The sequence below is a fragment of the Cucurbita maxima genome, unplaced genomic scaffold, assembly GCF_002738345.1.
Source record: "Cucurbita maxima cultivar Rimu unplaced genomic scaffold, Cmax_1.0 Cma_Scf00014, whole genome shotgun sequence".
In the NCBI taxonomy this organism is placed as follows: Eukaryota; Viridiplantae; Streptophyta; class Magnoliopsida; order Cucurbitales; family Cucurbitaceae; genus Cucurbita; species Cucurbita maxima.
In genome coordinates this window covers 210,694-220,982 of record NW_019272030.1, presented here as the reverse complement: position 1 = coordinate 220,982, position 10,289 = coordinate 210,694, and the positions used below count along the sequence as shown (strand labels likewise).

The 10,289-nt window shown below is 32.7% G+C and overlaps 1 long non-coding RNA gene across 1 annotated transcript; it reads right to left on the bottom strand.

Moving 5' to 3' along the window:
* Positions 1-1,470: 1,470 nt before the first annotated feature.
* LOC111489442 lies at positions 1,471-2,509 on the bottom strand. Its single transcript, XR_002719381.1, has 3 exons — positions 2,355-2,509; positions 2,113-2,254; positions 1,471-1,731 (listed from the first exon to the last, which is right to left on the bottom strand). It is a non-coding gene; the product is annotated as an uncharacterized LOC111489442 (long non-coding RNA).
* Between the last annotated feature and the right edge of the window lie 7,780 nt (positions 2,510-10,289).

The window sequence follows — 10,289 nt, the reverse complement described above, 5'->3', positions numbered from 1 at the left end:
AGATTATCTTTTTAGCCCTTATGTTAGATAAGGACCATACTTTATTTTATTTAAAATTCACATTATTTATTTTCTTCCATATTGTTTTAATGACTTTATTATGAACGTATAAGCCCATGACATTGTTTATGAAATATATATATATATTAACGGACAATTAGGGTCGTTGCATTTGATCACTCAAAATTGATTTTCACTTTCTTTTAAGTTCAACCGTTTTTGGTATAATCCCGTGTCTCTACATTGATATATTATCATCACTTTAAAAATGTGCACTTATGCCATTACTTTTGGTTTTACTCAAAACGCTTCGTTCCATTTGGTATATTATTTCTCACTGATATACTCGGGTCACACCAAGCAAAATCTACCCTAAATTTGAAGATATTTTTGTCATTAAATTAAGAAAAAAAAAAAACTGAACTAATTGATTAAAGAGATAGGTTTCCAATCCATTTAATGAAGCATTTAAAACTAAAAGGACAATAATGGGAACTTGAAGAACCCAAATTTCCTATTATTCATTCAACATGGTTGTGTGGCCTTTTACAATCTTATCCATATTCATCCATTCTTTCTTTTCATTTTTGTTATATTCGATTTGAGAATGTTGGCTTACTTCACCTCAACCGAGTAGGAAAGTTATTTTTATTTATAATCAAACAAATTATAAGCATATGTAAAGAGTCATAAACGGAAATAGCAATAAAGGGAAAGATACTAAGGTAATAATACAAATATCTAGATATTTGCCCTATAATAAAATATTAAATATAATATATATGTAAACTATAATTTATTACTAAATATATTCATGCGGCTCGTTTTCCTATTCCCATGGATTCAAACACGGTAAACTCGTTCTCCCAGCTTCTGTTTCGTATTGTTCATAGAGAAATCTTTAATCAACGTGCTCTAATCTTTCGAGCTATAGGCTATGTTTTTTTTTTTTTTTTTAAGATCTATTTTTGGGTACCAAAAAAGAAGAATTTTTATTTATTCAGCTATTTGCCATTTTCAACTTTTTTTGGAAAGAAAATTTGTGTAATATTTTTTTATTACTATAATGAGGTAGGAATTTGAAAATAAATAATTTCATTTAAAGGTGATATAGTTATTTGATAATTTTAAATTGATTTATGTATGATCACTTTCTTTGTGTATGTCGTTTCTCCACCTTTCCATTCCAAACCATTTATCCACACTTTTATGTTTGTCTTTTTTGAATCATTATTGGAATTTAGATAAGCTCATTATTATTTTTATAATTTCTTTGGATTTGTTGATTTTAAATTAATAAAAATATATTTAAACTTTAATTTTTGTACTTTTTTTTTTAAAAAAAAAAACCCATTTCCTTAATTTTTAAAATAAAAAATATTCTTAAAATTATTTTAACAACTTAAAAAAAAACCATTTCCTTAAAAGAAAGAAAACCAAAACTTTTAATTTGGAAGAAAATGAGCCTACAACATTGTACATACGGACTTTAAATCGAAACACTAGCCTAAAGATTAGGTGCGCCGAGAGCAAATAGTTACAGTGAGACGCAAACAGTCATATCACTTGAAGAACTCAGACCATTAGCCACCAGTGCTTTGACTTCATTATGTCAACCGCCCTCCCCTTAAACATGTTGAGAGGTACGCTCCGCGACGTACTGAAAGACAACCCAGGAACCAAGATGGGGCCAGAGGAAGGGGAGAGATAGGGTGCCCGATACATGGAAAGCTACACGAGGGAAGATGCACAAGAGATTGTTTTCAGTGTGACCAAGAGCGTCACATTCCCATCAACTACATGACTAAGAATACTAAGAATCCACCTAGGCTAATGAACCTGTGTAGAATCATTCTCAAGCTAGGGCTTATGCGTTGACAAACAGAGATATGGGAGGTCTGACATAGTGGTGACAGATACACTATCACTCCTAGGATATTATGAATTCACTATATTTGACTTAGGTTCTACGTATTCTTTTATATTTGTTCCTTTTGTTACACAGGTAAGGTAACCATTACAAAAAAAAAAAATTATATTAACTAAACCCATCCCCGAGAATTTCGGCGACTCGCGGTTACAAAAAAAAAAAAAAAATGTATACGTTCATACCTCACGATTTCTCATTCATTTTCTCTCTTCTTGACGTTCTCCGACGCTAGTTTTCATTGGTCCTCTGTTCGAATTACGACTTTCGAGACCTTCCTCTTGGCTTCTCTTCCACTTTCATGGCGTCCAAAGACCTCAAGTGCACCTACAAGCGCAGATTCGTTTACATCCTAACTTTCAACAATCCGAATCTCGCCAGCAATGAATAAACAACGCGACGGTAATACAAAATAAGAGTGGTTTACCTTCTGTGTACTTGAGGTCATCGATGGTTACTTTTGCAGCACTTCTCGTCCTCTGTTAAGCATGTAAACCAAATTGAAGCGTCGCCGACGTTGTACTCCGAGGAAGCTCCCTCTTTCTCTACATATCACTCTTTCTCAACTTGCACGTGGCTTTGTGAAACAACTGCTGTATGAGGGACGTTCAGAAAATTTCGTGGGTGGTTGGCTGAGTCGTCATCCTTATATGAAAGGTCTTAGATCATTTGAAAAAGGTAGAAAAATATGAATCAAATCTTAGAACAATCTCTAAAATCTTCAATTTATTAACACATGCATAAATAATTTAGATTTTAGGCACGCTAAATACATCAATGTAAATTAGCTAGCATGTTCAAAAACATTAAAACTAAATGAGTTTGAATACTAACCTTTTGTCTATCAAGTTTTTTTTTCCTCTTTAACCGGTTTCGAACTACCACTAGTGTCTTCTCCACTATTCTCCAGCCTTAGAACCAGATTGTGGAATCCGGTGAGTGACTAAACTTGGAAGGGATTCAGTATATATGAAGAGAGAGTTTGTGATATTTTTTTTAAAAGGATTTGCCCTTGGAAGACCTTCTATGTACCATGATCACTGTATTTATAGAGTCATATTTGCATGTTCATGCAAATTTGAGATTACCAAATTTTGACACTCAAATTTGTGGGGTTTATTTGGCAAGCATGCAAGTTTGGTTAAACCAAATTTTGCGCCTCAAAATTCCACTAACATGGATTTTTCCATTAAATGAAGTCACCATCCATTTGAATTATTAATTTCAAATTAAAGTAATATTAAATGATTAATTAAACTATTTAATTAATATTTAATATTAATTCAAATGTCAATCCCAATTAATTCCGACACATTTGATTAAGATATTTAAATCATATTTAAATATCTCAGATTCTCTCTTTTTGTTTAATTCGTAAATAAAACAAAAATGCGGTTAAATATATCGTATATATGTAATGCATTCTCCCTAATTTGAATTCGAACACTTCAAACTCACTCGTCACACTGTTCTATGGTTTAGTTCGATATGAGCTAGCAGAGGGACCTAATGGACCTATAGATCATGGGCTCCAACGATCCAAGATTAACCGGTTAAACTCATTAACCTTGTTAACCAACATTCGTTAAGTACTAGCCTAGTAGTTGTACTCCCCTTACTATAGATATATTTCTGTCCATTTGATATAACCATGATTAGTAAGTCGATCTTTCACAAGTTGTTCATAACTAGAGCTGAGTCAATTTATCGTTTTACCCCTAAAGTTACTTCTTGTTCCTTATGTCTCACTGATCCTCTAATGAACAATTGGTTTGTGGTCCAACCAATAAACCGAATCCCTCTCAAGCCAATGAGAGGGTGGGGCCCCTTGTTCAAGACCTGGAGTTAGTATTAAGGAAACTATCTCTCTTCTATCCTTAAAAGTGGGGTAGGAGTGAATTCCATCTTGCACCCCACGTCCCCAACCATTCACCCAGTCTTACCCCTGAAATAGGAGGTCTATTGAGTCGGCGAACTTGAGACACTCTCACCCATGAAAATTTAAGGATAATTCCGAATAAACAAGAGTTCATGGTTAGCTCAGGATTAAGATCGAGTTACCTAGGTCATCAAATGAAAAGAAAATCAATCTCAGCAGTAAACGACATTATAAAGTGAGAGTGATTTTCTTCATGGTTCGATCTTATGCAATACTCATTGCATAGAACGCCCCCACTCACATGTCTCTGCATATACAATTTAGTGATCACATTGTTTATGTCATATACAAAAGTGGGTAGCATCCATAGTGTCCCCAGGATAAGGTACTCAGCCTTATCTTGGTACTATAGATTATTTTGACTATATACTTGAACTTGATCCACTCTTATGTCTTTACATATACTATAGTCAGTGTTTTTAGTTTATTGGATTTAGATTAATAATCGTAAAGTTCACTTTATTCAATAACAATTTTTACTAAATAAACAATAATAATAACTTTATTGAAAATAGAATATGTTTTTGTTTACGAACTATGAGTTTTAGGACATAAAACCCAACAATACTAATACTTATTTTCTATCCATCTAATTTTGCATACATATCAAAATTTAGATGTCGAACAACTTCTAAAAGAATCCAGAATCTTCGGACCCCTACTAAATGTTGATTCAAAATCTACCGTCAACATTCAAATAGCCAAAATATCTTGTGCAATTTATTTTTTTTTATAATAAAACTCTATATTTAAACTCAATGTTTTCCACGGTTCCAAAACATTACAATTATTTATTAATTCTTTCAACTAAGCTCCAATATTTGTCACACTTAATATTACTTAAAATAAAGTTCACATTGGTACTCCACTCAATTAAAATTTCTTAAATACCTATAAGTTCATTAAAATAAGAATTAGAAGTCATACATAAAGAACCACTTATCTTTGTAGGGACATCATAAAAGACCTTCAAAAACTTTACAAATACTGTAATGTTTTACTAATCATCAATGGTTTGTGGTCCTCAACATAATAAAAAATTAAATAAGTAGACTTTCATCGGGTTGCCACATCCAAATAAACAAGTGTTTTACCTTAATTTTTTCTTGTTGAACATAATCTTTAAATTTTGTCATGATGATTTAACATACTCACCCATTACGATACTAGAAATGGAGTCGTGCATTTCTTTAAGTCCTCCCTTCAAAGTTAGTTTAATTATGTGGGCACAACTCCTCATATGTACTATTTATCCATTTAAGACAACTGAATTCCAATTTCTAAGCCTTCTTATCATCTACAAAAATAACTATATGATTGAAACTTGCATTATCAACCGTGATAGAGAAAACTTTATCGATCCCTCATTCTAATAAACAACTTTCAATAATCATACCAATAGTCTCTCCTTATGATTAACAACTTGGCAAAAGTTAAGAATTCGTTTATACAAATTTCATTTATGAATCAATATGGTGTGTAGTGATTACAATGTAATTAATATTTTGCAAAGAAATCCACGTTCAATGGTAAGATTAACCCTTGGAATGAATGACTAAAAAGTATTGTAACTGCTTTTTTTTTTTTTTTTTTCTTACTGACAAAGTTAAATATATCTCTATAAATGATTACTACTAACCGATGATCAAACTTAGTATATGTAATACTACAAAACAATTTGGAACTCTCATCCTCTACAAATTTAAATGACGATTCATCTATAATTATCATCTTGGCACATGCTCCTCTACATGTTTGACTAAATAATAATAAACTAACAATATTACTATCAGCTTTTCAATCTAATGAAAGTTGAAAACTTAGAGTAGTTAGTCCTTTGTCTTCCATCTTGTATGACTACTTTCTACATTAATTTTGTTTAGCGTTTACATAAAATGCTATTTCCACAAGAATTAGTAATCAAAAGCATAGTCCTTACCCGAATAGTTTCACTTGCAATTCTTATTGTTCTTCTCTAATCTTGTAAAATAATGTCACGTTGATTTACTAGGCTTCTTCTTCTTAATTCAGGTTATGCAGTCAATGATGGCTTCCATGCATTATAAATCTAAAGCTAGAGCGAGAATGAGAAGGAGAGGCGAAGACTAGGGGTCATTGCGGCACGCCGAGTGTCAAAAACGAGAAAGAGACTAAGAGACTGAGAGTGAGGGAGACAAAGAGAAGCCGACGACTTGACGCGAAAAGTACAATGAGAAGGAGAATGGTCCGAGAGACATTTCATTTTATACTTGAGAGTCCGAGAGACAAAGTCTCGGACTAACGGTCAAATGGCGAACGGTGTCAGGGGTGTACAACATTGCAGAGAGAGAGAGAGAGAGAGACTATGACAAACACAGACAGACGTGCAAAGTGTTGAGCTCGACTTCAGGCTTCATTCAATCGTTTAGTTTCTTTTTTTTATATGTTTTCGAGTTGATTCAATCATTTTCTTTTGGAACTCTAACTAGATGAGTTTAAAAGAATGAACTCAACCCAAATCCGAAATCCAATTCAACCCATGTTAGGATTAGGTTAGTTTGAGTTTTTGGGTTGAATGTACGCTAAAAGGTCTAAAAGAAAATAGATAAAATAGATCAAAGTCAGTAATCAATTAAATAAAGCATACTAATCATCATTAACTAGCATAGCGTAGTGGGTGGGATACGGAAATCTTTTAGGACGGCGGTGATTGCATGATGAGAGGTTTGAATAATAAATCATGTGGCTGAAATTAATTTAAACCTAATCTCATTCCCCCCCGGAGATCTCGCCGAATCTCTCTCTGATTTTTATCTCTTTAATTAAGTATTTGTCTTTTAATTTAATCCCTTTCACCGTCCAAACTGCTTTTTTTTTTCTCCTTTTTCATTTCTTTATTATTATTTTTAATTCGAATTAAACTCATTATTTAGTTCCTATAATATCTATTTATATATTTTCAAATATTTAATTTTAAAAAATTAGTTTCCAAATAGTGAAATTTTATTTTACTTTTTAGAGTTTATTTAAAAAGAATAATTATGATATTAAATATAAATAAAATAAATATATGTATATATAATTATATTTTTTAAACTTAACAATAAATTATAAGGCATATAATTTATTAAAATAACAACTAGACTAATTCAAATTACTCAACCACAAAATTTTTGGAAAATCAAAGATTTAGGTTGATTGGTTAGTTGACATTTTTCTAGTTAGGTTAACTTAGCCAGCACGACTAACTCGAAAATAGGGTTACAACTCAACCTAATCTTACACTATTTTAAAGATTATTATAAAAATTAAGAATATTTAACATTTATAATCAATGGTAATGATGTGTTGTAACTTGTGAATATTTTATATTTGAGTTTTAGGATATTTTAACTATTAAAATAACATAATTGTGAGAACCCACATTGATTAGAGGAAGAAACACGTGCTAGCGAGTATCAGCTACGAAGAAGGTGAATTATGAGACCTTACATTAATTGAAGAGAGGAACAAAACATTAGTGTGGAAACCTCTTTTATGTTTTAAAAACTTTGAGGGAAAGTCGGGAACGAAAAGTTTAAAGAAAACAATATCTGATAGCCGATAGATGAATATGATTTTTTAAATAATTAAAAAAATATATTTAGATGGAAAAAGAAGAATAAAGGTTGATAAGGGTTAGAAAAAAGAGGTGGAATAAGGTCCACAGAAGGATGGAAACGCGTTTTGGTGTTAAGAACAACACCAACACATTTCTTCCACTAATAAAATGGCTTCTAAACATCTCTCTTTGATACCCTTTTTTAAAAGCTTCATCCAATGAGACCCAAAAGACATGCACATGCTTCTCTTCTTTCGACACTACACATGCCATCCAATCCATTTGGTTGTTGTTCGTACGTAATTGAGTTGTATTGTAACCCAATGTTCGAGCGGGTTGGATGGATTTACCCTCAACCGACCTAAAGTTTTCAACCTTTATGATTTGAAAGCTTAGAAAAGCCAACCCATTTTATATGCTGTGGCGCTGAAAGCAAGTTGAGCATTTTGAAGAATGGGTTTACAGAGCCAACTCAACGACTTCTCCTCCCAATCTCTCCCTCTCTTCTTCCTCTCTCTCCTCGCCAATTTCCTCTCCCTTCTCCGCTCCTTTCTCTACCCCGCCCCTCCTTCTTCCGACCACTGCCTCCCCGATATTTCCCCCCTCCCCCACCACCTTCACCTCAATCGCCTCCTCTCTCACCGCTACTCTCACACCCACGATTCCGCCTCCGACTGCGTCGTCTGTCTCTCCCCTTTCTCCCCCGGCAACCTCGTCCGCCGCCTTCCCTGCCGCCACATCTTCCACAAGGACTGCCTCGACGCCTGCCTCCATCATCTCAACTTCAACTGCCCTCTATGCCGCTCTCCCATCCTTTTAGATCACTGCGTTTCCTTCACGCGCCACCCATTCCGTTTCATTTCCTGGTTCTCTCTTCGATGATCCCACGGCTCCGCTTTTGCCACGCGTTCGTATCCTTCTCATTCTGATGCCCACTTCTTGCCTTTCTTTTTTTTTTTTTTTTTTACCTTTTTGCCCGAGTATCATTTTTTATTTTACTTTTACCATTTTTACGTGTGTTTCTTACCATCTTGTGACAGTTTTGACCTTGGGCTTTTTTATTTTTTTATTTTTCAAGTTTACCGCTGTAAAATTTGCACAGTATGGTGTTCATTAATACAGAATTACCCGCATCTTTGTTTATTTGTAACTTTTTTTTATTGCCACGTGGATAATATTAATAAAATTAGATTTAGAAAAGAAAATTGTATTGTTTTTAGAGTATGATTAAAAATATAGGAAAAATGTTTTATCAATAATTGAATGAGAGGATTTAGATATAAATATTAAATGGATGGTAATTAAAATGCCCAAAACAAGAAAGTCAAATGAATGTAGATGTAGGTAGTTAGGGTATAATTATATTAATCTTATTGTAATTCAAATGTAAACCATATACTAAATTAAGTATCATCCTCCAAGAACTACTCCGTTGTAGCTAGGATAACTATGAAAGATTTAACATAATTGAAAGTTACTACCTATATCGATAAGGTGTACATTTTTTTTCACGGACCAATCATAGGTCTGCTAGAGAGAGGTTTCTACACCCTTATAAATAATATTTCATTACTCTCTCTAACCGATATGAGTTCTCACAATCCATCCCATTGGGGCCCAGCGTCCTCATTGACCCACTATATGGTATCTGGCTCTAATATCTTTTGTACCAGCCCAAACCCATTGTATTGTTCAATTTTGCTCATTGCGTATAGTTGTTAGGCTCACGATTTTAAAGGGAGAAATGTTTCATTCTTCTCTCTCACTGATGTAGAATCTCACAAAAAAAAAAAAAAAATTATTGTGATGGATAATGAAAGTCTCATATTTGCTAATCTAGGGAATGATGATAGGTTTATAATCAAGGAATACTGTCTCCATTGGTATGAGGCATTTTGGGAGAGCTCAAAACAAAGCTGTGAGAGCTTATACTCAAAGTGGACAAGATGATACTATTATGAAGAAGAGTTGGAAATGAAACGCCTACAAAATGATAATAACCTATGGGGAATAATAATTGGGTTAATTTGAATGGGTCTATTTTTAATAATTCAAATGGATTAAAGCCATTTTATTCCCACTTAGATCCATTTTCATATTGTTAAAAAGTTAGTCAAAAATAAATTAAGCTTTATTTAATGAACTTATCCTTTCCGCCCAATCCCTATCCAAGAACAACACAAAAACAAAGCAATAAGAAGCAAATTTTTATAAGGAAACTCTAATTTCCAAATTGGAACCAAATTTTGTTATTCTTTGCTTTTAACTTTAAGTCGGGATTGATGTGAGCATTTTTTTCCCATACGTCATTATTGAAGAAGTTTTCGTTAGAAAGATGTTTTCAGTGTTCATATTAACTCGAACAATGCAGATTACTTAACACAATTCATGAAAGTTGTGTTGGGTTATACTTTTTTTTTCGATTGTTTTAAATTTTTGACTTTTTTAAATAATTAAAAAAATATATAACAAACAACCAACCCAAATCTACCCGAAGATAGAGAGTTAAGTTGGGTTGGGTCATAAACCCTAAACCCTAAACCCTAAATCATTTTATTCGGTCATTCGTTTCACCAACCCAACCAATCCAAAATTTCGAGATTGTCTAAAAAATTTATCCAACCAAACTTAACTAAACCGTGTTCGCTTCTACTTTCCATATTTGACTTTTGTTAGGTCGTAAACATCGGTTAGGAAATTGTTAATAGCACAAAGACTAAAATTCTAAATTTATAATTCAATATTGCAATTCTAGTCCATTGTTGATTTTTGCTACACTTTCCAAAAAAAAAAAAAAAAAAAAAAAAAAAAAAAAAAAAAAAAAAAAAAAAAAAAAAAAAAAA